This window comes from Crocodylus porosus, unplaced genomic scaffold (assembly GCF_001723895.1).
Source record: "Crocodylus porosus isolate Cpor-Errol unplaced genomic scaffold, CroPor_comp1, whole genome shotgun sequence".
Lineage (NCBI taxonomy): Eukaryota > Metazoa > Chordata > Crocodylia > Crocodylidae > Crocodylus > Crocodylus porosus.
In genome coordinates, this window is record NW_017728940.1 from 5,274,758 (window position 1) to 5,291,832 (window position 17,075).

General features: G+C 43.2%; 1 long non-coding RNA gene across 1 annotated transcript; it reads right to left on the reverse strand.

The window, feature by feature from the left end:
* Positions 1-2,535: 2,535 nt before the first annotated feature.
* On the reverse strand, positions 2,536-16,785 carry LOC109318657. The gene is made up of 3 exons (XR_002103295.1): positions 16,642-16,785; positions 13,888-13,890; positions 2,536-2,547 (listed from the first exon to the last, which is right to left on the reverse strand). It is a non-coding gene; the product is annotated as an uncharacterized LOC109318657 (long non-coding RNA).
* Between the last annotated feature and the right edge of the window lie 290 nt (positions 16,786-17,075).

Genomic DNA, 17,075 nt, shown 5'->3' on the forward strand with positions numbered 1-17,075 from the left:
CCTTTTTATTTATTTATTTATTTGCAGTTAATTTAGAATTGGTCAAAAAAGTTCAAAAACAAAAGTTTGTAGACTTCTGGATATCCCCCAAAACACACAGTTGTAGGTCCCTCACCTAAATCTGTTTCACAGTGAAGCTACATGACTCAAAGTGAAGGATGGGACATGACTTCTTTTCTAGGATTCTAGCTCATTGCTGATTTTTGCAACGTCTGCTCCAATTATCAGTGTTAGAATGAGACCAGAACAGGGCTCTGGTTGTTCAGAAGCAACCACAACATATCTCCCAATTAGAGGAATTGGCGGAGGAGCTCTCCTAGTCACCACTGAAAGAAACCAGATGCTTCCTTCCCAATTCTCCTACCCTTTCACAACAGAAGCATGATGGAAACAGTTAGAAGGAAGAATCAGAATATACAAAATCAAGAGGTGATTTTGGAAAGGTCAAATCATCTCCAAACTACAGGACAGAAGAGGACTACGAGTATCAGTGACACCAAAGGAACCTATAGCACCCTAAATAAATTCTCATTTATATTTTGAGACTATCCAAGGTATAAGGTGCACTGCCGTCTTGTATATGACCTTGTTTAATTCAGCAGACATGAGCAGCTGTGGAAACATTTATGAGGTAATGGCTCTGGTTTTCACTGGAACATAACATTGGTAAAAAACCATAGTTCTGGCAAAAACCAGAATATATTTTTGGCCGTGAGTGAATAATTCAGTTTAAAAGAGCTAGAAAGAATATGAGGCTGAAAGATTAGTTTTCCTCTCTGAGAAGACGGCTTTTAAGAGTCTAGGTCTCTCTGAGGTTAAGTTTGCAGCTTTCCATTATTAATCTGATTTTACCGCATGCATCCTGCCTCACTTCTGAACACTTCAGGAAAGTTTTTGTGTACATTTTCCCCCATGTAAAGTATTTGATTAGGAGATAATGTTACCCAAATTTAGATTGTGTATATAGGCTACATGTTTGTAAATTACATCACTAGCAAACAAGAGGTGGTTTCTTTAAAGTTTTTTTTTCCTCACCCTATTTTGTCAATTAACTTTTCAGAAACAGTGTAGCTTAGAAACACCATTTTTGCTTTACTCCAGATTTTGTAAAAAGGTCTTATGCAGAGGTCAGGTTTGGCAATGTGAAACTGATTAGTTCTGAAGCTTATTCCTTGTTTTCTGGCAACAGATAAGACTGTATCAAAATCTAAAACTTAAAGTGTCCCCCAAACTTCTTCATTCCAAATTAGTTGCTAAGTTCATTCATTATTCAAGGACAGTTTCATCTTTAAGACTTCAGTTCAGTCCCTTACAGAGTTTAAATACTTAGAGAATAAAGTTTTACAGGTTTTCTCAACCATCTGCCTATATCAGTTACCACTGATGCTTAGTGTGAAAATGTGTAATAAATGAGCAAGTCTTTGAACACTTGTACATTATAGCTCGTTGCCTGAAAATTGGCAGTTTGCAAGGTTTTTAACTATAAATCCTAATCAGAAAATATTCTTGTTCTGTGAATTAAATGAAATAGTTGTTTAAAATGCAAAATGAAAAAAACCCAACCATGAAATCCATCATGCACGGCTAAGAGAGATGTGAAGTCTTGCTCAACAATACAGGCTATGAAGTGCACACAAATGCACTTCCCTTTTATGCAGTTGGGGTCGGGCTCAGATTATTTTAGTAGTCCAATGATCCTTAACCAGAGTGTTACCACACCCAGGGGTGGCATAAGATTGTTTTACAGGTGCCACAGTGTGCTGTGCGGTATTAGGTGTGTGCATCCACGTATGTGACTCACAAGATAAACCCAAAGGGCATGTCCAGATGAGTGTGCACGTGCAGAGTGCAGTGCTTCAGAGTTGTTTGAGGTGCCACATATGGTTCATGTGCACCTGTTTGCTGCAGTGGTAATTTGCAGTGTGGTGCCAAAATCTGACACAAGGAGAACCTAGTGTCAAAAAAAAAAAAGCACCACTAAAAAAAGCGACATGACACACATGGCAGCAGCGTGCGCCTCCAGAAATGGAGCCTAGCCAACCAGAGGCATGCTCTGGCTGCTGGACAGGCTCTGAGTGACTGGATCAGCACCACTGCTGCCATGGACCCCAGGTAAGGCTGCTGGGGCCAGCATAGGTACTGGCTTCAGCCTCCCCTACCCCACCTGGGTCATTTGCCACATACCAGAGCCTGTGTGTTGGGGCATGTCCTGGGACAAATAGCAGTGACAAAAATATGTGCCATTGCTATTTGTGCTGCAGGAAACACACACACCTGAACATGCAGCTTGTCTGGACACACCCAGAGAGTTCAAGCAGGAATCCATAATACTAAAAACCATTCTACCCTGTTGTGGTCTTTCTGAGTTTCTTGCATCAGAAGAATTGCTCTGCTACTTTTATTGTAGTCAAGAAATGAGTGGCCTTTTTCAAGGGTTGCCTTGAGTCACATGAGGGTTGCCTGGAGTCTAAAAAGATTGAGGACTACTGCAGTAGTCATTTTAGTGGAAACCTAAGGAAAGATACCAACTGGCCTGACACCAGCACCCTAGAAACTCCTTATGAACCCAAAACAACTTTCCACCTCCCTTTAGGACTGAAGTGGTCCCTGAGTGACCACATTTAGACATAAACCTGATCAGAAACAACCCACAGCATACATTTTTGCAGCTGACACCCTCCAGGCTCTAGAGTGATTCAGATTGGCCTCAGGAGGCAGACAAGTGCTGCCAGATTCTCTAGAGAGGGCCCTACTGATACACTGGGAAAGCCCACAAATCAGTTAGATCTACAGTATGGTAGCAGCCATGCTGCCCACCAATGACCGAAAGGTTAAGGCATTTGTCTAAAACAAGGGGAGACCTACTTTCTAGACTGCCTCCTCCTCCCCCCTCCCCACAGGGAACAAGACCCTAAATTCCCTATTCCCCAAGAGACTGCCCTAACCACCAGGCAGCTTTGGCAAGAGCACCCTTCCTGTTGGAGATAAGCCACTGTCCACAGACATGCTCACATGTCACGTGGCCAGAAAGAGAACAAGCAAGAAGGGGCCTCCCTCTAGAGCCTAGTGGTTAGGGCATTTCCTTTGGTGTGGGGATTCGGAGTTCCAGCCAGGTTTATTTCTGTTTTTCAGCCAGTGACAGTAGGCTGCAAAATGCACAACCAGCTTAAGACACTTCCTCTGGAGCCTAGTGGTTAGCTAACTTCCTCTGTAAGGGTGGAGCCCAGATTTCAGGTCTTTTCTCTGAAGTTCGTTTTGCAACCAATGACTATGTAGTGCAAAATACACCAACAGTGCTGGGAACAAGCAAAAGACAGTCTTCTGTAGACTCTTAGGCAGTCCCCAGTGAGGGAGGCAGGTCAGCTTTTTTATCTTCCTGCCAAACTGATTTCTGTCTTTCACCCAGTGTCTGTGTATTGTGTAATATATAGGCAGTGCAGGAAACAGGGACTAAAACACATAAAAACATAGAATCGTAGAAAGGTAGGGTTGGCCGAGATCTCAGGAGGTCATCGAGTCCAACCACCTGCTCAAAGCAGGACCACCCCCACTAGATCATACAAGCCAAAGCTTTGTCTAGCTGTGTTTTGAAAACCTCCAAGGATGGAGCTTCCACCACCTCTCTGGGTAACTTTTCCAGTGTTTTACTACACTTCTAGTAAGAAAATTTGTCATAATATCTAACCTAAACTTCCCTGGCTGCAACTTGAGACCATTGAGACATGACTCACTCCTCTCCAGGCAGTCCTCTTATCTCAAAGCTAGCTAAAGAAGCAGACTTCATCTTGCTTGCCCTCCTTTGGGGCCAGTGACATTTACATCCTTGCATTTCCCAAACTCATTTTAAGGTCATTAGGGTATTCTCCTAGAAAATGAGACTCAGCTGAGGGGCCTCTATTTCCTAGGGGAGTGCTCTAATCATTACACCATGGGCCAACAGGAGAAAGAGTGCCTGTCTTCAGAAACCTACACTGCAGCTACCTTCTGAAGTGAGACTAAGTGTTGTGAATTGCTGATAGATAGAGAAAAGTAGGTTTTAATCCTATTTTGCACCTAAGTGCCACTTACACCTCCCTGTGAGTGTAATTATTGGCACTTTGGTGGATTTTACATTCTAGTTCAGTGATTGTGAACCAGGATGCCAGGGCACCCTGGTGTGCCTTGAAATCTTTCAGGTGTGCTGCAGGGTGCTGTGCAATGTTAGCATTGTTAGATGTGCAAACACGATTCACAAGAGAGATTTCAAATAAGAATCTATAGTGTTAAAAGCATTCTGACTTGTTGTCATCTTTCTGAATTGCTTTCAGTAGAAGAAATTGCTTCAATATATTTCTGTAGTAAAAATCAAGTGAAAACTAAGAGGTGGCGTTTTCCAATGAGTGCCTTGAGTCTAGAAAGTTTGAGAACTACCATTCTGGTTCTCTCTCTGGCAGAACAGGATCTATGAAATGCACTCGTAACTTGCCAAAGTACAATGAAGGTGGAGGTGGGCCATTACATATTTTATCCTAGGACACTTGCTCAGGGAGTCGGCCTTGGTTGGGTAACTCAGAGGTGGTCATCAGATGCACTTTGGTCATCCACTGTATGAAATAGAATTCTGCCCATAGTTAATTATTGGAAACACTTAGACTAGGAACCCAGGAATTAATCTGGTGCCTCCTTTGTACATGAAGCTTCTATTAAAATGAACTTACCTTCACAGGCCCTGCTCTGCCCTGGGCTCTGGGTGGTGGCAGGTGGCGAAAGGCCTGGCTTGGGCACAAGGGTGCTGAAAATATGGAGCCATGTGGCTGTTCAGGAGTCAGGAGTCGGGCCCTCTGCTGGTTGAGCTGACCAGTCACAATTTACACCTGCAGTCAGCATCCACACACAAGTTTAATCACAGTTTATTACTCCACTGTAAGATAGTACTGTTCTGGTCAGATACTGGTGCATGTGTAGATGGTGGCACTTTACTTTGCAACTCATTAGTCTATTCCAATGGAAAGTGCATGTGTAGATGCAGTCGCAGTCTTTCATTTATGTCTTTTAAACATCACAGCCCTTCTTTCCTTTCACTGTAAAATGGGATAAATAGTCTTACCCATTTGTAAGGGGAATGATGCCACTACTGCACTTTGAGAATCTTGTGTGCTCTGTATTCTTCAACATAGCCTTCAAGAACAGGGAGCAGCTCTGGACATGGGCAGGTAAGCACTTATCTCAGTCTCCCCATGCGTGGACAACCCACATCTATTTTTTATGCATCAGGGCTGTAAGTATAAAAGATGTACATGCATGGAGATTGGATCGCTCATGGTGCTACTGGTAATGTTATTATTAGTGTCTTTAATTATTGTCAAGTGTAGGAAGTATTAATCTCAAAACGCTTGTTTGACAATTGAGTGACTGATAGTAGTTGGTATAATGGTGCAGAGGCAGGAACTGAGATTTCAACAATGATAATGGGTGGGGTGGGTATTTGCTGAGGTGGGTCTTCAAAGTGAAGACAAGCAGTGTATGTTGGAAGTGATTGAGGAGAGGGAGTCATGGTGGGAAGCAGAGGAGGTGTTGGGGCTGGGGTGGGGTCTTAGGGAGGCTATGGACACACCAAAATTCACCTTAGTTCCCCTAGCTACCCCTCCCAGCACTACCTCTGCCCAAGCCCCCTGGTTCTCCCCCTGGGCTACTGCTGCCTGCCCTGCACAGCTGAGCCCACCCTGCTTCTGCCGGCAGCCCACAGAGGTACAACGCCTTAAGTAGGTATTGTTAAAAAAATAAATAGGTAAGTGTGGCCAAACAATGTATAGCACTGCCTTCCCCCCTCCCCCAATTTTCTGTCTAGCCCACCCCTGGAGGGATGTAAAGAAAGGGGTGGTTATAGTCAAAGTGATATGTTAAGAAAATGGCCTTGGCAGCACCATTCTAGATGTGTGGCAGGACAAGTTTACTTTTTTCAAGGGCTGAGAAAAGGATCTTTCAAGAATTGAGGCTTGAGATGATGAGAGCTTAAGTGAGAGTTTTAGCTATATGCTTGCTTAGGAAAGACTCAGATGGCATAGAGTATCAGCCAGGTTCAGTTACAGCCTGGATGCAAGGACCTAGAGAAAAGTCTGAATCAAAGCTGATGCCAAGTCTGTGGGACGCTCAGGATAGTGATGCTATCCACAGTGGCTGGAAACAGATGCTGCCTTTATCATTCAATAAAAAAAAATTATGGTGACACAAAATGTGAGCAAACAGACATCCTTGCCCTTTGTCACATCCCAAGTGCCCAAAAATGTGAGTGATGATTCCTATTAATAGCCTGTGCTGCTTTAGCACATTGAATGTCTGTTTAGTTATGTGATCCCCGCAGCACAAGGCTGCCTATGTTCTCCTGCAGCCCCAGACAGGTGATTCTAGGGGGGTGCATTTCATGCTGCAGAGCAAGGAAATCCCTTGGGATTCCCCAATCCATGCTTGCAGACATGTACCCCAGGTTGAGGCCAAGTACCTGCTGCACAGTGGCCCTGGGCAACATCTGTACCTGCCAGTCAACTGGATCAGCTGTGCCAGGACACATCCTGGCACAACTGATCCTACAACAGAAATAACGTCTATTTGTAGCCAGCGATAGAGAAATGAGTATAAGGAGCAGCTGGGCTGGCTTGCAGAGGTGAGTAAAGAGGATTAATAGCTCTTTTTCAGGCATTCTAAGCTTAAGCTGACAATTAGACCTGTATCTTATTCAATAGTCATCTAAAGACAATATCATCTGATAGTTGTTCAGTCACATTTGTCAAAAGATACTGACTTCAGATTCAGAGATTGGTGCCCATATCGCAAAAGCCAACACCACCATTGGCACTGTCTAATTCCTCTCAACAGAGAGGCCAAAAGTGATTCCATGAGAAAAAGCATATTCTTTTCCCTGGAGCTAGCTCTTCCATGACACAGATGAGGCAAGTTAAGATAGGGTGGAGGACACACTCAGGTTTCCAGAGATGCAGGGCAGGGGGCGGGGAGATTATCTATGCTCTGAGAATGGATTTTCAGTGACTTTTGCTGTTACACATTTACCTTTTCCAAGCGATAGAGGGACAGCAAATTGAAAAGGTCTCAGGCTGGGATCTCAGACTTACCTTTTCAGTAGCCTGCCATCTTTTTCTTTTTATATTATAAATATAATTATATATTTATAGTGGTGTTTCACTCAAATCATGGGAAAATGTGGATTTGGGGTTACTTTTTTTTTTTTTAACTGAAAATTGCCAATTATTATTTTTTAAATGGGAGAAAACTAGGATCCCTGATGATAGTTGTCCACTTTATAAGAATGTTATAAGGCTTCTTTCAAGCATATTAGTAAAGCATTTTTCAGTTTTCAAGTAAAAGGCTGAATGTTTGTATTAGTATCCTCCCTGCCGAGATTTTGGTTCGGTCACCTGACTCACCCTTGGTTCCCGCTTCCTTTGGAGTCCATTGGTCAGTCTACTGGAGAACGGTGACACTTGAGAAACTGGCCAACACTCCCCCACTTCCTAAGTCTCACTGTGACTTTTTCTCCACTTATGTCATCTCTAATTAAAGATCACTCATTTGGTTATCAGGGTTTCTTTACGGGCTGTTTCTCCCCACATGGAGAAAAAAAAAAGTTTGTTAAAATTGATACTCATACTTTACTCCTACTCAGAGCTGCTCTGTGCATGACACATTTATGTCTGTTAGAGCAGAGGGGCTAAACCGGATCACTATTTTCTCTTGAGTTTAGAGATGTTATGGCTGCTTTGCATCTTGTGTGCTTCCACTTTACTGGGGAAATGAGCAGATTTCCTGGAGTCCATGCTCTCTGCCCTGCACAAAGCAGAACTCGCCTCTTCTGGGGCTCTTTTCCATGCAGGGAGCGAGGCTGGATGCCGGGTAGGCAGATCTGTGCCTGCATTCTTGCACCAGTCATTTCTCCCATGTACAGTAAGACATGGAGTTGGCAAGCCCATATAAAGCATATTGCCATGATGCTTCCAGAGCGGCTGCTGTTCCTTCCTTTAATCTCCTCATCCTACTCCTTTATGGAGACTCTCTGAACAAGCATATGGTGCAGGATTTGGCCATAGTTATTAGAAGCTAAATCAGCTGCAGAACTGAATTTACTGTTGCCGTATTGAATCAGATAGTTGTGTAAGAACTACTTTGTAAGAACTACCTTTTTTTTTTTGAGGAACTTATACATAAAAAACAAAAAGCATCTGAGTTTCAGATGTGCTTCAAGTGATGTCAGTTAAAGATCACATCTTGTGAACTTCCCTTCTCTTTGACCACATCCTGGTGGGGTTTTCTGTGTCCCAACTCAAGTCAAACATTTCTTGCAGAAGTTAAATATAGCTGAGCGCCTACTCATGATGAAATGCGTGGGCTGAAGCAGCCGCCTTTGGGGGCGTAAGCACTTTCTAATTTTAGCAAGTCCAACTTCCTTTTTCTCCCCTTACACGTCATTATGTAAAACTCATTCTTTTCATTCACCTTTCTCTAAATAGGACTCTCGAGCACACGTGGGTGGATGTGTGCACGTAAAGATGAAAAATTGGAAATAAAACAAAGCTTTCAGTTGTATCTCTGGACTTATCTTTGAGTGAATTCAGACAGGGTAAATAGAATCACAAAAAAATAGCCTAGTTTCTTTGGAAGTGGTGAAAAAATGAACACCAGTGACTTCCCTGCAAAGCCGTAAGTGGTTTTTTCTGCAATCAGTTAAATTCCGGCAGCTTAGCTTCTGTAAATGGGAAGTTTGCCATATAAAGGAGAGAAACCACACTGTAGGCCAGGACTAATCAGTAATGCTTAACCTTAGAGTTTGGTTTAATATTCAAATAAAAATGCTAATATATGTAGTGATCCCTGATTGGTCCCTGACATTAAAAAAAATGGTCTCAAGTGAAAGGGGTGGAATTAACGCTCTTTGCTGTGTTGCACTGTTTCTGAGGGGTGCTCTGACATGAAGGTGAGTGAAATGGATGCTAGTTATCGGTAAAGGGTGTACCCATTCAGAAAAACATTGGAGCATAGATTATTCAGCTGAAGAGCATATTAAAACCAGTTAGCATAGACTCATTTAACCTGGCTGCTTACTGGCATCTTGAGTGAAAGCAGCTTCACAGGGTAAAAGCTATGAGATGGTTTTAGAGAAATTGCTACTCTCTCCTTTCCAAATATTCTATGCATCAATGTCTGTCAGAGCCCAAGGACATGAGTGTTTGTACAGTTATCTTTTGGGAATGAGTTCAGTGACCTCTGATCCAATGAGGTTTAAAGTGATACAGTGTCACTAATAGCAACCAGAATGGACATCACAGCAGGGAGGTAAATTCAAACAAGTACTTTTAAAGGTGGGAAATGCAGCAGGAAGAAATATTGGGCATTTAAAAATAAATGAATATGAAAATTGCCAATAACCAAGGCAGCAAACTGCTTGGATGCCAAGATATATGATAACTGCTGTCATATGTGTACAAGATTATAGGATGATATACGGAGGTCCTTGCAAGATCATTCATCCCATAACATTGCCATGTAAGCAGTGTGATTGCATTTGGCTGAACAAATGAAGAGGGGGCTTTGTATCCATGCAGTGTTCTCAGAGATAATATGCCTGGGTGTACAAGTCCATTGATTTACTCCTTTGTTTTTCGTGGACTAATGTTTGTGGCAGACAGACGCTGACATACTGATACTGCAGATGAGTGGTGATATATAGCACAGAAAACCTTTAACTGCTTTTTTAGTGTTTAAAATGCTTTTTACTGCAGCTCAGCCTTTTATTCTAATTATCTGCCTGGTGTTGTCAGTGGAGAACAGAGACTATGGAGGTTATAAATGTCACAATACAGGCAGAGGGTACAGGAGATTAGCAAGTGCTGAGATGGTCTCTGCATCCAGGATGGCCATTGGGCAGTCTGACTATGTAGCATTTTGGTGGCAGCTTTCTTTTATTTTTAAAAAGCAAGTGAGGAAGATTTACAAGTGAGATGCTGCTGCATTGAGCTAATAAGAAGTTTCTTATAGAGCAGCTATCACCCAGTGGAAACCACATGGGAGTGTGGTGGGGAGAAACATTTATGAAGCTATTTATATTGTCACTTTTTTAAAGTTCCCTTTTAGGGCTCACGCTTTCTCTGAATAGGTTTCTCCTGCAACCCAAGTTATTTTCATCCTACTGAAGCTTGTGGTGAAGTCGTCATTCTGATTTCTTTTTTTATTATAACAGCCTGTTGCCCTGAGCATGATTATGATTCACAAATGACACTGCATACAAAAACTCCTCTCTTGGCGAGGTCAGTTGAGTCCAGATTGAGGATTTTTTTCAGAGCAGGCAGCAGGGATCTTGCAAGATGCTCTGTAGAGCAGGGATCTTCCTTGTGTCTTCACTGCAGTACAAAGCAGGATCAGAACACCAGCTAGTATCCCTAATGTCCCTCCCAGCCAAATCCTATTTAAACCAATGCAGTTGCATGTTCTAGAGTCTCTGTACTTACCTTCTTGGCAAAGTGCTATCACTTTTATCAAACCAGACCTAAAAGCAGTTATCTCTGGCAGATGGTAGGTTGCCCAGTCTGATTTCCGGTATTATGTGCATGGGCTCCTCACCTGCCGTCTTGCGGATATAGCCCCATGAAAACAGAATAGTATATTTTTCAACTTGAGGAAGTACATGTGCAGAGCTGTTTCTGTAATCTCTTTACTGGGCCAAATCAGAGCTGCTTTTCCTTGATGTCCTTGGGTCTCTGCAGGTAACTATGGTGGAGTATTGGTGCTGGCAACAGCTTTTGGTAGCAACTGCTAGAGGAGGCAGGGAGTCTTTGGTGCCGAGGGAAAAGGAGGAGCTGAGTGCTGTAAAGCTTCTTTTTTTCTTGGAAGTGTTTCTTCATTGCAGCAGAGGTGGCAGTTTCCCCATCCAGGCAGCAGGTATAAGGAATAAAGCATTGAAAGAGTGCCTCCTGCCCCTGACCAACTTTTTTCAGGGTTTCTTCAGGGGAAAGAGAGAGGGGAGAGTTTTACTTCAGTATGTTCTGGAAGCAACTTTTATGTTTGATCAGCTCAGCTGTGCCCATGCTGGTCGTATAGATCCACTGGCTGCAATTGATAACGTAGGAGTTTTGCAGTCTCTAGTAGGGGATGATGGGTTTTTGGACTTGCTGCCTCAGATCCCAGAAAAGGAGTGCAGCGCTTATCTGCGCCAAGATCTCTCTGACGCACATTTCTGCCTCGTCCCCCTTCCACTAGGTGTGTAAGAGGCCACTAGGAAGGTTGTCAGGAAAATATAAGCCGTGGCTTTTCAGTACATTCACATTCATGTTTGTATTTCTATCACTTATGATTCTTACAGGCACAATAGCTAGTAGCCCCTAGCTAAAAATCTCTTGTCAGGGGACATTTAGCTCTGGGACTTGCTTGTATCTTGGGCTGATGGAACCTGTGCTTACCTTTAAAACTCCTCTAATTTCTCTGTATAAAGCAAAGATCTGCAGTAGTTTTTGCAGGTTTTTACTATTGGAAGTGAGCCTTTCACTGTACCATAAGCTAATTGTGAAAATAATGGGATATGTCAAGAAGCTGCTTGAGATGATATCATATTTTGGATGGGTCCATTTGGATGAGCTCTTTTACAAGTCCAGAGAATAAATACTAGGGTTGTGCAAAGCTTCGGTCCCTGATTCGATTTGGTGGAGATTCAGCCCAATTCAGTGGCCAAATCTCTGAATCTGAATCGAATCGGAGAGATTCAGAAGATTCAGCGATTTGGACATAGATACAGTTTAAAATGTTTTTTCTACATACCTCTAGGTAACAGGTAGGTCATGAGTGCCTGTGATGATGGGGTGCATGGAGTGTCCCATAGAAGTGTGGGGGCTCCCCAGCATGCTCGGCAGCAGACCCGGAAGTAGACCAGAAGCGCTTTTGGGTCTGCCGTGGGGACACACTAGGGAGATATGCCTGCAGCCCCTGGCTCAGTGACTGGTGTTTCTTGGGTCTGGGGGGCACCTGGAGTCCCCCTGTGGCTGATCGCTGAGCTGGGGGAGGGGTTTGGGGGGCCCCCAGCACACCTCCAGGTTCCATGCTGAGCCCGTGGAGGGCTCCCCTGCACTCCTGTGGGACACTTCATCCACCCCAGCATTACGGCGTTGACAAGGCGCACTGGTACCTTGGGGTATGTAGAAAAAACATGTCTATGGCTGAATCACTGATTTTCCAGATCAACATTGAGTCTTCAGATTTGGATCTAGCCAAATCGAATCAGGGACAGTGATTCAAAACAACAAATCAAATCACTGTCCCTGATTCAGGCTGAATCCAAATCGAATAGGGCCTGCTTCACATACCCGTAATAAATACCATTATGTTTCACATCTAGTACATTCGGAAAGCTTTTTTCTTGTTAAAAAGTCCCCTTTAAAAAAAAAAAACAACTGATGTGAAAGCTAATTGATACAGAGTAATTATTTAGGTTTTACTTTTCAAAGTAAGGAATACTCCTTCATGGAAAGGAATGATAGAATATATTTCCTTATGTTTGTCTTTGAACTTGGTCTCTAATAAGAAGGGATCTGGAGTTTTCCATTTGCTGTGGAAAATGTGGATTTTCTCCTTTAAAGTAGAAAATCATGAATGATCACATTTAAAGGTGAAAATTGCAGAAAATCATAGGTTTCTTCTTGTAGAGTTCCAGCCTATATGGTGCTAGGGGGAGTGGGACACCAGGGCACCACTTGCATGTGTACACATGCACAGACCCAGGCAGCAGTGGAGAGCAGCTCCCACAGGTAAGTCTAGGGGGCAAAGAGCAGAGGCAATGCATGGTGGGGGTGGGGCGGAGGGTGCACATATAGGCAATGTGGAGAGGGGCTGCATTGGGGGGTGGGTGAACAGACTGAGGCACCGGCAGACATGGTGAGGGAGGGAGTGGGGCAGGGCTGGCAGTTGGGGCTGGGGCTAGAGGCTCTCCCCAGCCAGGATGGGGCCCAAGGCTAGGTTGGAAATGTGCAGCTGCAGGGCCTGGCTGGGGATTGGGATGGAGTCACAGGGGCTGGTGGAGTGGCCAGCTCCCCACAACACGTCTGGGGCACATGTCCCCCCAGATTGGTGTGACTACAATGGAGCATGGGGCTGCAGCCTGGCTACCTCCATGGCCCAACAGGCAGGACCCAGTGTGGGAGGGATGTGCAGGGTTGGGAGGCTCAGTGCTGCCACTACTGCCACCACTGCTGGGATCCCCATGCTAACAACACTGCCATGTTCAGGGACCCCCTGCCTGCCCAGTAGCACCAGGGGTGGCAGCAGATGCTTGGAGTTGTGTCCCCGCACTGCTGCTGAGTGGGCAGTGGGCACCTCACCATGGCAGCACAGGTGGCATGAAGCTCCTGGAGGTAATAGTGGCAGCAGCAGCCCTGAGCCTTCCTCCCTTGCTCCACCCTCCCATGCAGGGTCCAGGAGGCCCCCAGGGGAAGGGCAGTAAGGCAGGGAGCTCCGTATCCTTCCTCCACCCAATACAAGCTCCGCTCTGCTCTGGTTATGCCACCCACAGGCAGAGCAGGGAGTGGCCTCCCACACACATGGCATCCAGGGCTCAGGCACTGCTGACTGGCTGTGGTTGATGCCCACAAACCAGACAATGGACAGGTTGGTCCCATAGTTTTGGCAGCTGGGGGCTCCCTCTGGCAGGGTGGAGGGTAGGGCAGGGGGCTGTGGCTTGGGAGTGAGGGGCACCAGCAGGGCTGGAGGGTTGGGAGGCTATGGGTAGGGAGTTACAGGCACTGCAGGCCAGGAGTCAGGGGTAATGGCATATCAGGGTTTCTCAGTGCCACAAAGCAGCAGTGGGGAAAGCCACAGATGGACCCATGTCCTGGTGAGTGAAGGAGGCTGGGGGAGCACAGACTTTTCATGGTTAAAAGAAAAAGCAAAATCAAACACCAAAATATATTGGTATTTAGAATATTTTTAATGTAATGATTGAGGCACTGGTAGGCTTCCAGATTGCTTTAAAATTGTAAATATATCAATAAACAGTGTGTTCAACTGGTGTGTGTGTGTGTGTGTGTGTGTGTGTGTGTGTGTAGTGGTGTTTCATTTTAATGGCAGAAAAACATGGATTTAGGGGTTTTTAATCTGAGAATTGGGAATTTTTATCAGAGAATTTGTGTTTTTAGACAGAGAAAACTAGTATTCACGCTCATAAGTCATAACTAAAATAGTTCCCCTCTTCCATGTTTCCTAGTGCAGCACAATATTCATGCTGAACTTATGGGAACAGATGTCTCGTGCTTTTCTGCAATGGAAATGACTTCATTTTCAGAAAATGTTTGTGGAGCGTGTGTGATTATGACACTGTACAATGCTGTTACTATTGCACTGAGGTGTGCATTTTATTTTCTAGGAGGCAGCCCTCCTGCAAAATTGTGTTTGTCAATCTGGGGATTCAGTAACTAATCCTGAATGTTTTTCTCATAAGTATTTACTGTTGGGAAATGCTTACTCTAAACACCAGAGAGCTATGCTGTTAAGGGAGGTACAGAACGTATCTTCCAGTAGTAATGTGTTTTGCAATACACAGTAAGCCTGATCTCAGATGAAATCATCAAGACCTTCTCTGTTCTCTGAATCAGGTTTTTCTCAGAAACGGTTTTCAGATGCCAAAGCAAGCAAACTGTGTGTATATATGTTTATTAAAGAAGCACAGATGCACACTCTATATGTACTTCATAGTGATAGTAATATACTGTACTGTTAAAAAATTGGGAGGCTGTAGCTATGTTTTCTATAGATACTTGATAATGACGGAGGAATGATCCATTCTTTTTCTCTGAGCATCTGGCACTGAAATATATCAAGTGTATTAGCCTTATAAACTATAAACTAGGCGTATAAACTTATCTATCAAGTGTATTAGTCTTATCAATGCACACCCTGTACATTTCAATAGCTGAACAAAATTCTCCTCTTTGTGGTCTACGTTGTGGTTCTCCACCTGCCTGTTCTGAACTCCTTGCTCCTGTGGACCTCTAATTTTTCCCTTGTGCATGCAACACAGAATATCACTGTGGGTAGAAACTTGTACAGTTGATAAAGGATGAAAATGTTATCTCTGCTATGCCTGGCTGATGCATTTCTCCTAATGAGTCATTTGAACCAAATACCAACCTTAAATATCACAAGTCCAAATAAGTTTATACTGAAATACTAATTAGTAGCACAGGAAAACCCATCTGAAATGTTTAAACATTATTTTAGTTTCAGAGGACAAGCTAGAGATACCTACTCCCCCAGAGCTTTTCCTTGCAGATAATGAAGATTAGGGTCTGTCAGACACTGAGATATCCGAAGAGGAGGTGTTGGAACAAAATGATCATTTCAGTTGAAATTAGTCAGCAGGACTATGGTATTCATCCAAGAATCCTGAGGCATTTAAAGAAAGAAGTGGCTGAGCTATTAACACAAATATACAATTTCTGCCAAAATCAATTTCTGCACCGGAGAACTGGAAGGTAGCACATTTGGTAACTATCTTTAAAAGAGTTTGAGGAGATGATTGAGAATTATGAACCAGAGAGTCAGTCACATAAATTAATTGATAAAGTAATTAAAGATAAAATTACAAACCATGTGGATGAGTCTGCCTTGACAGAGAAAAACCCAGATGACTTTAGTGTATTTTTTCTGATACTTTTAAATTTTGTTAAGAAGTCAGCATACTTGTAGATAAAGGGGAACTACTAGATTAGAATGTGTGGTCTTCCAAAAGCCTGTGATATGGTGAGTTTCTCAGAGTAAATCTATAAGGAAATTAAGTAACATCATGAGAAAGTTGGAAAAGAGTAGACAATAAGAATTAGGAATAAGTAGTCAATTTCCTAAACTAAAAAAAGTTAATCCTGGGTTTCCAAAAGGATGCATATAAGGAATGAGGGGGTGTGTGTGTGTGTGTGTGTGTGTGTGTGTGTGTGTGTGTGTAAGAGAGAGAGAGCTTTGAGTAACAATTTCATGATCAGTAAAATTCTTTAGGTTAGTCAAGTCCATATTAGAGTGTAACTTCAGAAGTACCTGCTAAGTGTAGACAATTGGGTAATATGTTAGTAAATCAAATTAATTGTACAGAAGTGTAAAACAGTGCAGTATTTACTCAAATACAAAATGATGTTTATTTTTCTCCCAATAAACATGGGGGGAAAAGGCCCCTCATATTATATTTGCTTATAAGGAAACCTCATTAAATACACTATCTATCATTAAACTGCTGCCAAAAGGAGTATGTGCTGAGTAACAGAAAACAACTATGAAGCTGATTAAATGCAGCTAACACTGAGCATTACTATGCATAACACACGGCCCATATGGAGCAAACATACTAAGGAGATATTTTTTTTTTTGAATGGACATGGACCTGCTTGAGATGGAGAGATAGAGAAATGGTTGGAGAATTATGTACAAAAAGTTATGTATATTGAGAAAATACATGATAAATACTGTAGATGGATGGTATATAAATACTGTATATGTAAACGTCTGGTAAGCATCACCAAATCACCTGAAAAAAATGGGCAGGTTTCTCCTCCAAAAGGAACTGGCACCAGGCCTGGAGGTACTGCAATACCAGGATGGCACTGGGAGGGCCAGAACCAGCTGTGACACTAGGGTGGCCATCATAGAGAACAGTCTGGTTGTCCCCTGTCCTCTGCTGATACAAAACCGGACTCCTTTATGTCCTCTATTTTTCTCTTGAAGAGAAAAATAGAGGACATAAAGGTGCTGGGTTTCGTATCAGTAGAGAACAGAGGACACAGGAGCAGAAAACCAGAATGTAATCTATGATGGCCACCCTACCTGATACCATCCCCTTAGTGCCAAAAAATGCTTGATCTTAGCTACAAGGCCGAGATGCTGATGGGAACCTTTTTTATTATTACAAAACAATTAAAAGAACCTACATTAACACAGAACTTGACAACCTCCCCTACAACAATACCTTGTTCTTGTTATACCCCTTTTCACCATTAACATGCTAACCTCTCCCACAGCTCCCCAAACCAGGAAGTAGTAATAACTTTCATTCTGTCCCTTTGTTC